At 41.8% G+C, this 19639-nt stretch overlaps 1 protein-coding gene across 1 annotated transcript in view; it reads left to right on the plus strand.

Moving 5' to 3' along the window:
- ADGRL3 (adhesion G protein-coupled receptor L3) overlaps positions 1-19639 on the plus strand; it is a 482184-nt gene that overhangs the window by 283298 nt on the left and 179247 nt on the right. The gene's annotated exons all lie outside the window — the stretch shown is intronic.

A 19639-nucleotide genomic window follows, 5' to 3' on the forward strand; every position in this document is an offset into this window, starting at 1 on the left:
GGCAAATTACAGGCAAGCCATTTTATACTGAATTTTTAAGGTTAGAAAGCCAGTCACCTGAGATGACAGCAATATGTGCCAAGTGGAAAATTCAGAGCTACAAAAAGTATTGTACCTCAGAATTTGCTTTCTGTAGAAACCAAATTTGTTACATGGAGGTAAGGCCCTACTGCCAAAAAGGGCGTACCTGAAAAAGGAAATAACAATGATAATACGAGAAGTGCACTTTTTATTAGCAGTTGTAGAGAGCTGAATGGTGAATAACAGCACCATTTCCAGGTTTTCTGTTTGAGCAGGCCAAAGCTTATTGCAGCACACCCCTCAAAATAATAAAGCAGGTATGGGAATGTATGCTTTCAACCCACAGTGTTGTATTGAGAGAGCAGCAGGAGGCATCAATCTGCTGAAACCCAGAGTTTGGCTGGAGGACTAAGACCATCTTTGTTGCCTCAAGCAGGGGCTGCAGGAGAGCAGACGTGGCTGAGCAATGGCAGGTGCCCTGTCCAGAGGGGAAAGCAGAGCTTACAGCCCCTGGGGTGGTCCCCATCCCCCAGGCAGGAGGTGCCCACCTGCCTGCTGCCACAGCCTGGAAAGACTGTGTGGTCTTGGGTTTCTGTGAAACTCCAAGACCACCTCTCTGTAAAGGGGATCTCTCTGTTGAGGGACTCAGATACTCTGCTGGCAGCAGTCTCAGTGTGTCCAAATTTGATTTTTCTAAACAAAACTGTGAAGCTTCTAAATGCAGCGATGGAATACTTTTTATGGGGTGAGCGATTAAACTCATGGAAAGATTGACATCAGGGCTTAGGATCTACCCTATGAAGCAGAATATACTCCAAATTACAGTTTAGAGTTATTCCACTCTAAATGAGGCTTTTCATTTCAGAAGCAACACTGTGCATGGCAAGGGTTAGGGAAGATTGGTTTCAGCTTATCACAGCAGGTTGTATTTCCCTGTGATTTATGATTTGCATGAGGGTATGCTGTTCCCTCCAGAGACTGGGCTGGTAAAGCAGCAGTCATTACCTGGTACCCCTCCACAGCCTTTGTTGCACATAAAACAAAGAGGAATAGTGGTGCCTTGTGAGAAAGGCAATATGTCAGTATTACACCCCAAAGTGTTAATTGGCCCTGTGTACAAGAAGTAGAATAACTCTTGTGAGAGGCTGCTCAGTAACAAATGTACAGTAGGGATTGAGTATTTTTTAATGATCTGAATGTAGGGAGGAGAAGGAAGACAATTGACATGCTGCTTTTGCAAGTAAGGTAGGAGCTTTGATGGCTGCTTCCTCCATTTCTTTATGAATCAAATATGGGGCCTCTGCAAGTAGAGTTAGGGGGGGAAGACAAAGGGCAGGCACATGATGAAATAGGGTCCAGTCTTCTGAGGTTGTTGTTGTGTGTTACCTAGGAAATTTTGGGTCAAATCTTCATGTGCTGTTATCCAGTGTAGCATCCGTGGGCTAGGTTGTTTAGGCAAACTGTGTCCCTTCATGTGCTGACATGGAGTGGGAAACCTAGAGCTCCATTTTATTTTTCTCCTGCCTCAGTCTCTGCCTGGCTTTGTTGCTGGCTCTATTTCTTCCCTCAGAATGGTCAGATTCACTTTGTAGATGTTCCCCACCTGGGCTCCACAAGTGTCCCGTAAATGAAAGCCATCCAATTGATGGGAAAGGTGTCAGCTCTGGGCAAGTAGGTCAGCAAAGGCATGTCTGGACCAAAGCCACGCCTGGTGGATGAAATCTGTTCCTTCTTTTCTGCCCTGTGATTGTCAGAGGTCAGTTCTTGTCACTGAGCCCACATGCCTCAGCCCCTGTGCAGCCAGCCTTTGGGGGGCGGTGGGGTCTGCCATCTGGCCATCTGCTAAAGGAGCACCTCAGCTGCATCATAAAGGAATTAATATTTCAGCAGGCAGTTGTACTTGTGTGCAATTCCAGCTTGCCTTTGTCTGGTTGGATGGGTTGCTCCTCACAGTTTCAAATTATTCTTTATGGGCAGAGAGTGGGTTTACCCAAGTGTTGGCTGAGCAGCAGAAGGGAGGGTATGTGCATCTCAAGAGAAGAGGATTTGGGAGTCATCTTTAACAGATGTTGTTAGGACTGACCCTAGGCACTTGTGCTTAGTATAGTGCTAGTGTATATGCTCCCCAAAAGAAAAAAATATGGAAGGTTTAAAACCCCATTCATTAGCCTGTTTCTCTTTTTATTATTTTATTATTTATTTATTAACTCTTCTAACACTAGCTCATATCGTTTTCTAGAGGAAATCAGCCCCCTTTCATCTCAGATGGGGAAAATCCAAGTGTCCTCTATGAGTGTAGCTCATATATTGTAAAATCTCCTTTACATTACCCCACACATTCCTGTGTGTTCACTAGGTACCCCTGATAAGGAGAGTTTTGTGAGTTACTCTCACCATGTGGACAAGATGAGAGATGATTATGCAGATAGCCCAGTCCTCTCCTCCTATTACTGATCCTGTAGTTGCTTTATTGGGTAGCAGCAGCCTTCTACTAGAATGGACAGTCATTCCAGGACACCTGGGCTTCTTAGGTTGCCCTCTGACAGTGAAAAGTAGGTGATATCAGCAGGTAAAAAGATAGCAGACCTAATTTGCCAGGCTTCAGTAGCATCAGTTGTCCTATTTTTCTGGTATCAGAAAAAATCATCCAAATAATTTTGTCTTTCTCAAAGCAGGCCTTAGCATGTGGCATGTATTTCTCTTAACTAAACTTGCTTTAGGTACTGCCCCTTTTCTTCTGAAATACTTAATTTACTACTCCAGTTTTCTTAAATGGAATTTGCTTTTAATAATTACTGACCAAGAGAGATTTTCCATGGTTTTCAACTGAATATGTACTACTGCAAACCTGCAGTCCGCCACTGCCAGAGCTGTGGACGTGTTTCATAGTGGAGAGGTGACTGAGCTGTTTTGTGCTGTGTGTGAGTATGAGAAACCTGACATGGTGAGGGTCCCCTTGATCCAGCAGTCTGCTGTTTCCTACTGCATTCCTTCCCTCTGCCCTTCTCCCTTTACAGAGCAGAGTTAAATGGGTAATGGGAACAGCAGTGGTGGAGGTGGTTTTGTACAGCTAGGTCAACACTCACTGCAGAAACACTTCACTGTCATCTTCTGGTGCTTGTACCATCCTGTTGTCGTGGTGCCAGTACATCTAGGAGTGAAATTTTTCTTATTTCACCATTGTAATGTGCTAAAGGCCTTCCTGTTTTTACCCATGAGCCAGTGCAGAAAGCAGATGAGTGACTTATCCAAAGCTGTATGTGAGACCAGTGACCAGCAAGAGAGCCCAGTTTTGCAGGAGCAGTGGTGTTGGAAGAGCTGCCCAGCTAGCTGTCACTTTCATCAGACACATTTTCTATCAACAACACAAGAAACCCAAACCCAAACTTTGGTTTTGCTAATGCTGCCTCTGTATGTACATGACACCTCACAGCTCAAACTATCCATGTTTTAGTGGTTCTGCAGGTATTTTGGAGAAGGAGGAATGGCGTGAACAACCCAGTTGAGGCTCCCTTTTCTCTCTCAAGCACATGTGCTCCGTGGGACGCGGCAGTGGCACTGCTCTTCATGGGTGGCACTCCAGATCAGAAGAGGGGGAAATTCCAGCATGTGAGCAGCTATTGCCCACTGGCTTAGACTGAAATTTAGGGATTGTCTGCACTTAGTTTCTATTTGGGTTTTGAAAATGGTATGAGTTGAAAGCACTAGAGATATTTTGGAGTGCTTTCTTCTGTTCATTTCCCTGTAGAGACAACCTTGCAGGCCCCCAAGGATCCAGCACAGTGTTGAAACGAGGATTTAGGTGTATCGGAGTCAGATTTACTGTCGTGTTATCCTGACCTCCCAGTTCCCTTAGGCTCTAGGTTTTGGAGGTCACAGAATAACTTGTGCACTGTTGTCCTTCAGAAGCAGTCTGTTTTTTAAAGAGGAAATTGGAAAATTTAAGCTGTAGGATAGGGCAAAGTGCCAAAAGGGTGGTGACTCGATGAGGACAAGCCCATTGCTGCATTGATGGAAAGGATGGCAGCAGCAGGAGGGTGCCTCAGGCATGGCATATCCCACTGTGATGATAACCTGCCTCACACCCAGGCCACCAGCCTTCCATCAGCTTTTAATATTGGGGAGATCTGTTCAAAGGGATGTTTCTTGCAAGGGAAAAATGCTCATGGCTTCCAGGGAAGGATGAATTGTTCTTTCTTTCCATTCTGTTTCTTTTTGTGTGGGCTAATGTGAAGGCACCACATATCTCTGGTGCTTACAGAGAATTTCCTTCTTCTTTAATACTAACAAGAGGAAGGGAGAAAAAAAACCACAAAAAACCACAGCACATGAGCATATTTCATCCTTTCTTTTCTTACGACTTTTTTTCTTTTTAAACATGGAACCTGAAATCACATTTCCCAGTTGCTGTAGTGATGGAAGAAAAGGTCATAGCCTTGCTAGAAATATTCCTTTTATTGCTGATAGAAGAGTAGATGGGCTCACGTATCAATAAAAGTGAGGGATGGTAAGTGTGATGTGGGAACAGAATTCAATAAAGTTTTATTGTATCACAAGTGGACTGAAGTGCATTTAAAAACATTAAATGAAGGCACACAATATCTGCTCTGCTGGACCTTAGGGCCAGTGAATAGACAGATAATTGAATAATGACATTTTTAAGAGAATACAAGCACTAGAAAGCAAACTGATATTTTCATTGCTCTAAGATTGTTGGTAGAAAGGGAGGGAGAAGGGGGAAGATGGGACAAAATTGCAATCTGAAAACAGTTTAATGAGACCACTTTTCCCCAGAATACAGTTCTTAATTATTTCTGGAGTGCTGTAAGGCCATTATGTGGCCTCTAGGCTTTCCCTCTGTGTTTTCTTGCTGCCTTCTCCATTGGTAGAGAAGCAGTGTTTGCCCACTGAGAGCAGTGCTGTGTTTTGTTAAACAAATGGACTTGGAGCTTCTCTGTTTTCTTTTTCCCTGGGTTTTTATATTTGCTTTGTTTCTATTTTCTCCCAAGAGAATTTGATCCCTCAAGGCCCAGCAGGGAAAATGGCAAATGTTCCCAAGGGATTAAGCCTGTCTGTTGGCATTTTGGCCAGTAATGAGTGAATTCCCTCCTGAAGCCAGGCCTCCTTTGTTTTATTTGTTTAATATATTATTTTTGTGCATGGGTTGGGAAGAATAAGTAAAACCAAAGAAAAAACAAACAAGAGAACCCCCAAACCAAAAACCCAACAGCAGACATAACTATCCATTATGATTATTTCTGAGCAGAGAATCTTTGTCTCCTGCTGACAAATTGCCTTTCTTCCGATGCTTACAATTTCCTGGCATTGCAGTCAAAAAAGCCTATTTTTTTTTGTACTCACTGAAATTCCCAGCTTTGCTTGCTATTTTTTTTAATATTATTATTTTTTTTTTTTAATCCAGAGAGGCAGAAATAAAGAATATATTGCTTCCCTTATCAGTCTTCTTTTACTGGGTGTTTGTGGGGAGAGTGCACCTACACAACAGCCCACTGGAAAGCACTCTTAGTTAAAATAACCTGATATTTTGGGCCTTTGCAAACCTGCAGGCTGACCTATCTGAATAGTTGCATGCATAATTTTCAAGAAGGGAAAGAAAGCTAAGAGCTAGGGAACTAAAGGTATTTGAAAACTCAAAGTAGCCTGATGCAAAGGGAAATGAGCATTTTTGTAAGGCACACTGAAATAAATGGTAACATGGTTAATTTTTGAATATGAGATGGGTTTGGCCTAAAGTAAGGAAGTTAGGTGGTTTACTGTGTGTCTGTAATGCATGTTAGTTTGAAGGTCTGCTCTGTCAGCAGGAGCATCATGGATTTCCTTGTGGGGATAAGTTGGATACATGTTAGGCAATCTCCATAGCAGGAAGGCCGTCACTACCTGGTGCATCTCTGAGTTCCAGAATGAAAAGCCAGCTCCTGCTGCCTCCTGTCATCTCTGTCCTTTCCTCTAGGTAGAGGGACGCTTCTTCGTGTCTTCCACCCATGCCAGCATAAGCCTTTGTGTGAAAAGTAATTTTTTTTCTCTTGCTCTCTCCTGAGTGTTTAGCTGATTGCCTCCTGAACCAGCTCGCTGCTCCCTAGTCCTAGGCTTGAAGTTTTGAAATGCCTCCATGCACTGATGCATTCTGTCTTTAAAATATGCAGTGGTTCTGGAAATCTCCATGAACAACAGTTTTTGCTCCCATATGTCTTGGAGTTGCACAGGCTCTCTTTATCAGGAAAGTAACCACAGTGCTGTGCTCATCTCCTTTAGGTCTGAGATGCTGCAGTGGATGAGAGCTGGAGTGTGGTACAGCCTGGGTAACCTATGAACTTCTCAGATGATCATGGGATGCTTGATTGCACATTTGTTGATATTTTTATTATATTTTGAAGCTTGTACAGCTGGGAGAAATTGTTTTGGGTTTTTTTTTAAGAATATAAAAAGGTTTCTGTGGTAGAGCACAAGAGGCAAAATTCACATCTCTCCCCACCATCACCACACTCTCAGAAAATTTGCAGTGTGGAGACCCAGACTTTAAACAAGTCAAAGAATTTAGTGTAGGTCTGTTATGTGTTTCTCACATAGGCTGTTTTTCTTGATATAGAGCCCTGTCAGTTCTCCTGAGGGCCTCTATAATTGGTTTATTATGGAAGTTGAAGGTGGAAAACTGTGATGCGTAGTGTAAGTTATTTTATGAAGATTATGAATGTAAGGGGGTAACTTAATTCCTTGTGTGACTTCTATGCACTATTTATTCCTTTGCAATCCTGACCCATAGAAGCTGAATTTTTAGTGAGAAAGTGTATGGATTTGGTTTGAGTCTACTCATTTAAACTAAAAGGTGCTTAAAATCTTGTTGCTCGACTGCCTTTGGCCTTTGAGTCTGAATCAGAGGTCATTCAGTTGCATGGAAACTTTCTTTCAGTGTCAGCAAACTTTGGGTCAGGTTCCTGATAACCTGAGGCTGTCTGAATTCATTAGCTTTTTTCAAGAAACTCATCTTTGTCACACCCATTTCTAGTATAGTAAATAACTGATATTGTCTCAGCCAAAAAGGGAATTGTAGTCAGTACTGCATAGAAAGAAGAATGAAAATAAGGGATATTCTTCAATAAAGTAATAGGCTGCAGTCCTCCCACCTTCTCAGCTGATGGTTCCATATCTAAATAGTGAGACATCTTTGTAGTATCTGAAATAGATTGTGCTTGAAATAGATTTGTACCTTAATAATGATGCTGACAAAACATAGGAGCCTGACCCCTGCAAACCCTTTTCTGGAGCACCAGTGGGAAGAACCCCACTGGCTTTAAGACATCTGTACCAAGCTGTGTTTTTCAATTCTTTCTGACGTGACACTTGTAGATATTTGCCACCAATTTGCTAGCTAAGCATGAACCCACACTTCCCAATTGTCTCTGAACAAGTCTGTCATCATTTAGGGAAATATATATTTCTTTCCATTTTTAATAAGTGATTGCCTAAATTGTGCTATTATGCCAAGCACCCTCTGGAGATATTGATACGGATTTCATATGTTTTATAACAGATCTTCATGGAAATAATATTTATATTTCCAGGTTTTATTCCTATTTTCCTTTAATTTCTCTTACAAGAAGTATTGCAAAGGTTTCTTTCATTGGTGCAAGCAGTGTAAGGAGATTAAGACCATCCTTGCCAGGTGCTATTATAAATCCACAAAAGAAATGAAATACATTTATTGGGTTTTATTCTGGCCAGTAGGGAGAACAGAATATGTGTATCCAGTGGCTAAGTTGAGGATTGAAGTTCATTTCTTCTAGCACATGAGGGAGGAGGAGGGAGGGGGGAAATTTGAGTATATTAAGGCAAATCCCTTTAGTGTGTGAAAGACGAAAACGCATCTTTCCAGATCTAAAAATACAACTTTGTTGAATTTCTTTATATTAAAAGGGCTCCCAGGAAGAGAGCCAAATACATCTGAATGTATTACTTCTTTCCCTCATTTCCTCCACTTTTCTTCCTAACAACATTTCCAGTCAACTTTTAACAATATCAGCCTGCATGAAACTACAGTGGTTGTATGCACCTCAACTCTGGCAAAGGAGACAAACATGGACTGCATAGTATCTGATATTTGTTAGCTTCTGTTTCCAGAAGGAGTAAAATGGGAGGAATTGTCAAGACTAAGGCAAAAGGGCCTTCCCCAGGGTATCCTTTTGAAAAACAAAACACCAGACAAAATCCTGCAATTTATTTCGAGAGGTTTCTTATCTAAAAGTAGTCATGGCATGTCATTTACCTGGGCTGATTACCAGACTATGCAGAAATGTTCTAAAGAGCTTTTCAAGGTGTATATTTTTATTTATTTTTTTTCTTTTGTGGGTTAAAAAAGATTTATTCCAATTGATTTCACAGATGAGTGTATTGCTGAGGGTCTAAACTAATCTCCTCCTCCAAAGTCCTTTTTCACTCCATGGGTAACTTAAAAATGTCTAATGTAGTTTTAAAAAATGCCTTAATCTCATTTATCTTTAATTTCTCTGTTCCACTCTGCAAGCCCACATAAAAAGATTTACAGTGGGTATTTATCCCTTCCAATATCAAAAGCAAATTCCCTTCCAGATCTCAATTTTCACTGATAATCCTCAGAGATGTATAATTTTAATTTACCTTGCAGATGACGTCTACCTGGTTTCTCTCTCTGCTTTTATGAAGGTATTATTCAGCTGCACCTCATTAACTCTGGTTTGTTTTTTTGGTTTTTTGGGTTTTTTTCTCTTCTCTCTTGTGTGTCTTGAACAGTGTCTGTGAGTGGAACTATTGTCTTGTCCTTTGCTGGAGTGCACATGCTGGTGCAGCTGGGGCTGGCATGTCACCACGTAATCCAGCTGAGTCCTTTCTTTTTATCCCAGGAGAGGCAGCGTCGGGGCCTTGTCCTTTTTATTTCTTTAAAAATTAATAATCTCACATTTTTCCATTTCATCCCTTACAATGGCTTGCAGGACCACACAGATGCACACTCATGCACCTGAAAGCTTCCCAAAACCTCAGATGTTCAGATCTGCAAAATAATGGTTCTGCTAAACAGAACAGGAACTATTGTGCTCTTGGGATTTTGAAAATGAGTCTATTATATTTAGGTGCCCTAATGAAAGCTGAGCTTCCCTGGAAATCTACCTTTAATGTCTGTATAGGAAACACTCTGGCGTCATTCCACCTATGTTACTATTTAAAGCAGCAAATTGTGCATTTAAGTGCTATTCTGAATGCAGCCCTAAAAGATGGTTCCATGTTTCTGCAGCAAAACTGAAGGGGTGGAAGGAATGTAAAGTCCATGGAGCAAATGCAGACTTGAGCTTGAGTATTTGAGAAGAAAAATCAGGAAACAATGTATAGATGGTGTTGGAGATATATTTTTATTAGTAAGACGTGGCTCAAAACATTGAAATTGTGAGATAAATGAGTTTCATAGTCTAGCCTCGTGTGGGAGAGCAGAATGGAGTGGCTAGTGACTCTCTTTGGTATGAAATTACACTGTACCTCTACTGGTGGTCTTTTCCTTGTCACAGGCTGAAATTAGTCCTGCTTCAATATAATCGCATTTGTATCCTGCTGCTGCTTTGGGTATTTACACTCAGGTTTGGCAGTGCCTGAAACAGGAAAAACTTTCAGTCAGTAATCAGTATGGTGCTGAAGGTGTGGAGGCAGCAGCTACTAAAATGCAGCAGAAAAAAGATGCTCCTATCCCACAGGCACCCCTGAGCCAGCTCTGATGCGACCATGGCATGAGATGCAGAGGCACAAGCTGTAAAGCAGGGATAAATTGGGTAAATTTGCCACGTGGGTGTTTTGTACAAGGCACAGTTGTACCCCTGGTTTCACTTGGCCTTTCCCATTGGCACCACTGGGACACTCCCAGCCAGACATGTGCTTAAAGGTTTTGATGGATGTCCGCTTGTGTGTTTGCATCTTATATATGGTGTATACAACTAACAGAAGCCTAATTTGGGGGGTCCTTTATGTGCTCGGGCTGGGGTTTCAGAGGAGAAACAAATAGGCCTTTGTCCATTTAAAGACTTACTCAGAAGAGTGAGCATGTGCCATGTACATTTCCAGTGAAGTCAATAATTAAATATGTTCCAGATGACTCTGGTGGGGGAGGATATTAGTAATTACCAGAAAGTGACAAATCTACATTCTGTGGCTGGTACTTTGAAAACAAAAGGTCACTGTTTCTAATAGAATCCATTAAAAATATGACCTGATTCAATTGTCATGTTTAAGTTAAAATAATGTCTTAAGTTTTGGACGGTATTTTCTGTTTGTTTTTTTTTTTTAACAGTCTTAGTAGAGGTATAGTAGTTGTCTTTCAGCACATGCCTTTGATGAGAGCCCACGGAAACACTTGGGAGTTTTCTTGTTGAGTTGGAGGGAATTTGGATGCAGAGAGTGAAACTGGACAGTATTTAAATCAGTGCAGCGTTGCTTATTAAACAGCTTGAGTCTGAGCCTTCACATTTGGGAGAAATTTGTGGTGCAGTGATGATAATATGGAGAGATTTCCAGAGAAAAAGAAAAGTTTTTGTTTCTCAAAGAGGACTGGTCCATTCTGCCATCTTGTCTCAGAAATGAAATTAAGTGGCTAACAAAGGCTCAAACCAGTTCTAGAGTATACAAAAACAATCATTCACATTTTTCCTTGGTAAAAGGAAGGTCACAGAGCTGTGGTTTGGGCATGCAGGGAGAAAACAGGAAAGGCCAAATCTCAATCAGAGTTGAAACTAGACAGTGTTGTGGCAGATAACACAAAGCTTTTTAAAAAGTACTCTAATAGCAAGAGAAGGTCTAAAGAAAGCACTGGGAGTGATACTTGTTTAAGGTGATCACCCCTCTAATGGAGATAAAGAAAAAGTGGAGGCATTCAGTGTTATTTGGGTTTTGTTCCCTAATTCTTTAATAATCCTGGTAGGCCTTGGGCTGCCTGTCCTTTCAGTGGGAGGACCATAAGTGTGTGGGAGCAGTGACTTTCCTTTTGTGAAACTGTAAGGGACCAGCTGCATCAGCCAAATGATGAGAAGTCTATGGTCCCTGGTGGAAATGATCCCAGAGTGCTGATGGAACTAGCAGATGTTATGGCAAGACCCCTCTTAATCATTTACCAAGTATCTTGGGAGTCTGGGGAGGTCCCTGTTGACTTTAAGGTAGCCAATTTATTCCAATTTATAAGAAGGACTGTTAGTCTAACTCCAGTTCCTGGAAAGTTATGAAGTAGATCATAGTGGGTTACTATTGGCATGCATTTAAAGAACAGTCTAGTTGCCAGGCACAGTCAGCCTGGGTTCACATAGGCAGATCCCTGTTTAAATAATTTGGTATTCTTCTATGACAGGGTCATTTGCCTAGTGGATCAAAGATCTGGATAAAGGACAGGAATGCACTGTTAGCAAGTTTGCTGATGGTCCCAGACTGGGAGTTGCTTTAAACTCTCTTGAGTGATGAGATGCACTGCAGAGAGAGTACAGATAGATTGGAGCATTAGGCCACGATTAATGGGACAAAATTTGACAATTGCTGGATTCTTTGCCTTGTGTGGGGGAGTGGCAGCTCTGCAGAAGGGGATCTGGGTGTGAGGGTTGACAACAGCTCAGTGTGAGCCAGCAGAGTGCCCTGGCAGCCCAGAGGACAATCCCCATGCTGGGGTGCATCAAACACAGCATAACCAGCCAAACAAAAAAGGTGATTATTCCGCTGTAGTAAGCGTTGATGCAGCCTCCACCTTAAGTCCTGTGTGCAGTTCTGGACCCCACAATATAAAAAGGATGTCAAGGTGCTCTAATGCTTCCAAAGGAGCAGTGAAAGGGATTGGAAGACTGCTCCTCTGAGGTGCTGCTGAGAACTTCGGATTTGTCCAAATTTGGAGAAAAAGAGTTCAAGTGACAGCCTCATTGCTCTCTATAGATTCCTGAGGAAGGGGTGTGTTAGAGGGAAGTGCTGAGCTCTGCTCCCTGACATCCAGTGATAAGACACATTGGAATGGTTCAAACTATGCCTGAGGAAGCTTAGTCTTGGCATTAGAAAGCATTTATTTACTGGAGGAGGCTTCCTGGAGGGGTACTTGATATCCCAAGCCTGTCAATGTTTAGGAAGCATTTGGTCAATGCCCTTAATATTATGCTTTGGTTTTTGGTCAGCCCTGAAGTGGTTGAACAGTTGAACTCTAGGTGGCCATTCCAACTGAAGATAAACCATTTTTGCCATGGGAAGATGCTGATGCTTCCCAGTGAAATGATAAATGGGGTTTCCAGAGCCTCGTGTGAGAGCCTGGAGACAGTTGGACATTGTTGGTGTTATGTGTGGTAACAAAGCTCAAACAAATTGCTTTGCAACACTTTTTCATCTGAACATCTACACTCATGTGGAAATGGGTTTTTGCAGTCAAACACAGCCCGAATCTTATCAATTATGAATGGCTGCAACAGATGGTATATATTATTGTTTATAAGAATAAGTGATACGTTTCAAACAAGAAACACATGCTGCTCAGCAGCTTTAGCTGCCACTTCTGAGATGGGAACCAAATCCCTGACCTTGTCTTCCCCTCCACTTGTTGGATAACATCCTATTTTAATAACCAAAAAACGAAGACCGTGAAATATTGCACGATGGAAAACTGTGTGCAAACACCAATTCCGGTGTAAGAGGATCCTACTCTTTCTCAGCTTGCTGGGAGCTGCACCTGTCTGGGCAAGGGTGAAATTTGTGTTTGCAGCACAACTATCCATCAGCCTTTCCCAAGGGTCCTTGGGACAGGGAATTTCTGCAAAACTTCTTACTTGAAGTTTCGAGAAGTTTGTGCAATGTTGCTGCAAAGAACTAGCTGGAGCCTGAGATCAAGGTATATCATGATGATGTTGATGAGTGCTTTGTCAGATACCTGGCTTTGCAGAAAATACTGTGTATTCCTTCAGTTTTTCTTTTAATCTCCATTTGTTGCATTGCCTTATTTAAAAAACTGAAATAATTGCTCTAAATACAGCAGGTGAAAGGCTTTTGGGACTAAAAGCCTGGCTCTTGAAGAGCAATCCAGATGAAGTGTAGCAGTCCTCAGAAATTGAACCAAAAGTCTTGGAAACTATAATCCCTTCAGCGTGTGCCTATTTTTGCTATAGGTATAAAATTCTATGTACATGCCTTATCTGGAAACAAACTGTGTAAGCATCTGCAGGATTGGTGCCTAATTTGGTGGAGAAAAGTCCATTTAAAAATCTTCATTGCTCTTACACAATTTGCTACAAAAACATTTGCTGTTTATGATGCAGAATCTAGACACATAGCCAGAACAAATGAGCCAGAGGTATTTTGTGGTAGTAGCCATTCAAAAATAGAATCACAATAATTTGTTTATTTTCTGATTTATAAAATTGCTACATCATCTTGGCTGAAACTGTGGGTAGAAAGCGTGTATTTTCTTGCTCTGGTGTTTTAAAATTCTCACTTAACATTCAGAACACAGCAAAATATTCATTTCTGTGTCTTTAAAACCAATCATATTAGTTATTCCCCTGCTGAATTTAGTGCTTATTCAAATGCACTCTCTGCTCTCCTTGAAAAGGAATTTTGGCTGAATTTCTTTAGTGCAAAGCCCTTCCTTAGTGCCTTGATAACACAGTGTTATCTTACTCTGTAATACTTCACCATACAAAGCAATCTCAAACTCAAGGAAGCATGCCAAGAGACACTGGGCAAAAAGCCCTTATGTAAAGTTTGGACTTCTTTCCCTTAACAGTGCAGCATTTGCACAACCTTCTCTTCAGGCAAAGAAAATAAATAAATCAAAACAAAGCTCTGAAGTTAACCAAAAAGTTTTTTTTAAGCAGTATATTTGATATTTATTTTAATGGGAAGAAATCAACTTTATGTCACTTTTATCAGACTAAACTAGAGGAATTCTGCAGTGCTCTTTGCTGATAGTGGGACAAACTCCTTGTATTGTGCCCAGATCTGTATGTAAAAAGTTTCAATGCAACAGCCTTTTCTAAAGTAGAATTTGATGCCTTGTGGGCCCTGTGTGGGAGTGTGGTGACAGTTATGCAAGGCCTAAGGGATTTTTTCTTTTTTCTTTTTTTTCTCTGGAGCTCCGGATAAGAAAAGGCAGACTTAGGTACTGAGGGCCACCTTGGCAAGAGTTGCACCTCCTGCTACCCAAATTGTGCTGCTTGAAGATGCACAAGAGGTGTACCCTTCTCCTTCTTCACTCCAACTTGTGATCATCCTTCCTGTGATCCTTTTGGGCCAGCGCTGAGTTACTGCATTTAATGTGGCATTGGCTCTCTTTGCCATGCAGTTTGTGGGCTGCATAAATCTGAGCAGGATGACAGTCTCATTGGAACTCAGGATGTGTGGGAAGGAGCCCCAGGTACTCAAGGTTTGCAGTCTTTCTCATGGTATCACAGTCCATGGAAATTAGGTGCATGGATACCATTAAGTAGTGTCAAGATGAGGGCTATCTCCAGAGAGATTATTTATCACTATCCTTTCCCTCTGCCTGAATTCAGGGAGGTTTTTATTGAAAATTCACCTCTCATCTCCCCTTTTATTCTTTCCACTTCATTTCTCACATTCCCGCTTACTCTATCATAAATAGACCTGCGCAGCTGTGACTGTAGCTTTACAAGCTCTAGCCTCTTAAACCCAAATGCTGTTCTTTGCAGGTGACCTCACATTTCAGGAGCAGAGGCTCTCCTGGAACATGCCAGGAGGATATTGGCTAGTAGAGCATTGGATTTACAATTAATCAGTCAACTTAAACTTTTTTTTTTTTTTAACCACCTTTTTCTAATCACACCAGTAGAGAGTCCCAAAATGTGACCTCTCTCAGGAATGCAGAATTAGCCTAACTTAGAGCTCACATGGCTTTTGTGGTACCAATGGTGTGTTTGTCTTTGGTCAATCAATAGGGTCAAGAGGCAAGAGTTTGTCTGGTTTATGTCAGTGTTTGCCTGAAGTCAAATAGGTAGCCAATTAAATTTTCCAATATTGAATGAGAAGAGAGTGGTAGTGTCAGCTCTTCTACAAATGCCTATTAAATCACACGATGCAAAAGTGGCTAAAGATGATTCGCAGCAATAATTTGACCCAGTTATATGTTTATTGCATTTAAAAGACAACTGGGGGCTTGATTTCACTGCCAGCTGTGTGGTAGTTAACGATCAGTAAGAAAGCATCAAACTGAGAACAACTTCTGTTTCTAAATACAGCCTGCCGCGCTGAATTTCAGACATTCCCAGAATGAATTGTGTGTGTGTGTGTGTAATGGATCTAAAAATAAGGAGAAATATGCTTTTATTGGAGACTAACAGTATATATTCACTGCAAAACCGTTCTTAACTAACAAAGAAAAATCATATGCAAAAATGATGGACTTGCTTCTAAATGGACATAATTGCTCTGACCTACAGCTGTATGACTCCTGATTAACACTGGCCATAAATGAATGTCCTAACACAATTTTCCAACCTGTGTAATTAGCAGGGGAAGACAGAATTGTTACTTCCTTTTCAGAGTGACATTTTTACTGCAACCATTAGTTTTAAAAACATCAGGCAAGCTCTCTGCCTGCATGGTCTGTCCAGTATCATTGTTTAAAAATTCATTTGTGGAAACAATTGCACATATGATAAACATCAGTTTGAAAATTTAATTTACTGCATAAAGAATTTGGGGGCATAGTTTTTCATAAAGCAAAATAAGTAAATTAGAGCCTTCTTTTCACAGACTGCAGGTTTTCTTTCAAGCAAAATAACAGTGATTGGGTTTGGTCTATAAAAGTGTAGTCATTAAAGCTCCAAAGACAATGTGGTACAATAATGTTTAATCGAAGGTGCCTAAGAGAAAATGAATGTTGCAGGGTTTTGGGGTTTTCTTCCTTTGATTTTAGGTTTTATTATGTATTATGTGCCTTGTTAGTTCCATTTAAAGAAATGAAAAATGCAAATATCTCTTGCTCTAAAACATACTTTATTTGAAAAAAACAAATTCTTTCATGAATTAATTAAAATGTAGCAGCAGGCTGGTGTCTCTCTTCACCCAGTGCTGCAGTGGAGATGGTTCTGTGGTGATGTGTGGCTGCTCTAAGAAAGCATGGCAAACTGGGTGATGCTCAGGACATCACACAGAGAAACTTGGCTTCACTCACTTATCTTTCTAGTTGAGAAAGAATCCATTATGTGGTCCTGAATTTTGGACCAGTGGATGCTCCCATTGGACCATTTGGGCAGATTTTTGAAGTGGGGATGGAGCAGAAAACAGAATTTTGGCACTGCTTGTAGCCATACTTTCAGCTTAAATCCAAACAAAATTTGGTTTAGTTTCTCAGCCCAATCAGACTGTTCAGAGATGATGTTTTCTTAGCAGCCCAGTACCTGAGCTTTTCCAACATCATGGTCTGCCAGAACCTGACACCTGGACTTAAAAATTGATACCAAGGAATTGCTGGAAATCCACATACTCTGTTGTGTGTCCCTGAAATATACAATTGATCTAAAAGCTGTGAATATTTGGGGCTGGGCACACAGAAGGAGTTAAGTGTTTTTGAAAAGCCGGTCGTGTCTCTGCAAGGCTTAGTCTGCAGGAGTTGATTAATGCAGCCATGTCTGATGCTTATCCTGCTCGAGGTGCTTTGCAGTGGACACTGCCTGCTGCCTGCACTATTCCTGGCTGCTCAGGCAACTGCCTAATTGCAAAAAGATGAGTGAGAAAAATAGCAAGCTTGGCATGTAAGCCTTGCCAAGGGAACTGATGATTAAAAAAAAAAAATCAGTTAAAGGTTCAGTTGTAATTATTAAGAATTTTTGAACACACTTTCTCTTTTTATCCAGAAGAGCTAATCCTTGATCCTAATCCTCCCTTCAAAAAAAATGGAACTCATTGATACCAATGAGGAATACTTGCCATATATCATTCTAAGGAAGGGCAAGCTCTCTGTAGTTCTGTGGGACATATGGACCAGTGACATGTACATGTTTCATTCTTAGTGTGGGAGTGTTGCGATATGAGGTGTAGGGAGGGGAAGGCAAGACCAGCAGGGCTGTTCATCAGTCCTGTTTTCTCCTTGCTGATGACCTGACTCCCTTGTGTTGGATTTTGGAAGGAAACATTGTCTTTGCTTTACAGTGTGATGTTGGTGCTCCAGACTGCATTTCTATTCCCTGGGTATGAGATCTCACTTTACATTCCTCTATCTACTGGATATTACTTTAGAAAACTTAATAAATAGAGTCCACATTATTCCTGTTTAGATTTGTTTGGTCATAATGTATCTCCTTCCTCCTACCTTCCCCTGCTGTCTTTAAAACGTCCAGTAGAGGTCTTTACCTGACATGAACTAATTTTTGGTTTGCATCTTTCCCATCTCCAATTCTAATCTTGGACTAGTTGAAAACTCTCTGTTCCTTCTTTGTTTGCCCTAAAACTGCAGGGCAATACCCTATGATGGTGCTAAAGATGATGTTAATTGTGGTTTATAGTTACTGAGTGTGTGTGGTGCTAGGAGATACTTTTCCTCTTAAAAAGCTTCATTTGTACATGTGTTGCTTAAATGCACTTGTGGGGGGGAAAAATATTTTTTTAAAGAGTTTCCAAGCACTTCAAAATTATTTTTTATATATAAATACAATTTTTTCTCGTTCTGCTTTCCTTTGAAATGTGCAGTGAAAACCGCTGAATGGCGAGCCTCGCATTTTCTGTGTGGATACTGTTCTGTACAAGAGACCTCATGTGTAACAGTGTTGAAAATCTAATCAGGAATGCTTCATGGAGCTGCAAAATCATTGCTGGATAAAACATTTTAGCAGGGAAGCAAAGCTATAATTTCCAGAGAAGGTCATGATTGCAAATTCTGTGTTGGCTGGATGTGACCTGGATGAATACTGATGGTCCAGGAGGAAGCCCAGTTATGCCCTAACCTGATGGCCTCTCTTTTCCATCTCAGTTTTCCTTTTGTGAAGCGTAGCTGTTTTGTGGCTAAGGGTTGGAAAACAAAGCAAAATTGTGATTACAGTCAACAAGCTCAGCATTCTCCACACTCAGGTCCCAGGTGTGATGACACTGTGTGCAGCAGTGCCATTTTCCACTATCGACTTTGTGAGCAGGAGCTTTCCCTGACCTGCTCTGTAAAGCCCATGTTGCATACAAAAACCCAAAGTCCCCTTTAGATTTATTAACAAAGAAAGCAACAAAAACTGGAATGTGGAGCCACACCTGGGGCTCCTCCCCAAGGATTGCACTGCTGAGAGCTGGAGTCCTCTCTGCACACCAAATACAAACAGGGGAGGCAAGATGTGCTTTGCAGAGCTGCTTAACCCTTTCTGGAAGGAACTGCATCTCACTGTCTCTTGGGAGAAGCAGGGGCAGCAAGGAGAATGGGGAGGCAGTTTGGTGTTAATTTTTATCTCAGTCCTCACAGCATGCTTACCCTACATGACTTTTTGTATAATCTAATGGGTAGTTTCCTGCTGTTGTGAGTAGGAAAATTCAGAGTGGAGGGTCTTGTGACTCTGAAGCCATTGTGTGCATGTCACACGCCTCACTGCATTAGGCTGCCCTTGCAGTCGTGCTCAGGCAAAGCTGAGAACATAACAAAGGGTATAACTGTGCCCTACTGGTGCCTGTCTATCTTGGCATTTATTTTCCTTAAGCACCTAAACATCTAATTTTGCTCTTCCCTGCAGTGAATGCCACCCCAGTGTGGTCTCTCAGTGATCCTGAACTCCAGCTCTTGCTGTTGTGTTTTCCACTTTCTTGTGGTTCTGGTCTGTGTGTTTTTGAAGGTGTCATTTTTGAGATCCTTGGCCTCTGCTGGCATTGCTAGGAAAGGAAACAGTAAGGCCTTTATTCAGAGCCACTGCAAGCTGGTGCAGCTCTGGTAGTGGGTATGAGCCATGTTTCCTCTCCCAGTATGGCATCTGCCAGTCTGGTGTAGCTCTACAGCAAGTGTGTACGTGCAAATCTGCTTTCAGTTTTGTTTTACTTTGCCTTCTGCTGTGCAGACATCAGAAACTGGGAAGAAAGGCCATCAGTAAGAACACCAAATGCCCTGGTGCTCTGTTGTTAGAGACAGAAAGGATGGTGACAGCCGTGGACCATTTGTAGAGGGACTGTGGTTCCAACCTCCTGCTGTTTGCCTGTGTTTGGTGCCCATTGAACAGCGTCCCTGTTCCATCCCCAGCTGCCTCAGACCTCACTGACAATGGTTCACTGGTGGTAACAATGCTGGTGGAGATGAAGCTGTCACCTCCTTGGCTATCCCTGCTCGTGGGATGGGCACCAGCAGCAGGTTCATGCAAAGACAGCTGCCCTGACCACAGGGTGCTGGGGTGAGCAGCTTCTGAGCCTTCGCCAGCATCATGGAGGGTTGAAGTGTGACCAGAAGGCAATGGGGCCTTAGGCCATGGTCTGTGCTGTAGACACTCCTCTTGGGATCTGACTTGTGTAAAAGAGGAGCAGCTGTGTTGTGCACCAGTTTTAAAACGATGGCTTTCCAAAGTGCAGCCTGTTCTGGGAGTTTAACTTTGGAAAGACTGAGGCCAGACACAGCTCTCAAAGGAAGATAAACAGCTTTTGATGTTGCTTCCTCTGA

The sequence above is a fragment of the Geospiza fortis genome, unplaced genomic scaffold (genome assembly GCF_000277835.1).
Source record: "Geospiza fortis unplaced genomic scaffold, GeoFor_1.0 scaffold11, whole genome shotgun sequence".
In the NCBI taxonomy this organism is placed as follows: domain Eukaryota; kingdom Metazoa; phylum Chordata; class Aves; order Passeriformes; family Thraupidae; genus Geospiza; species Geospiza fortis.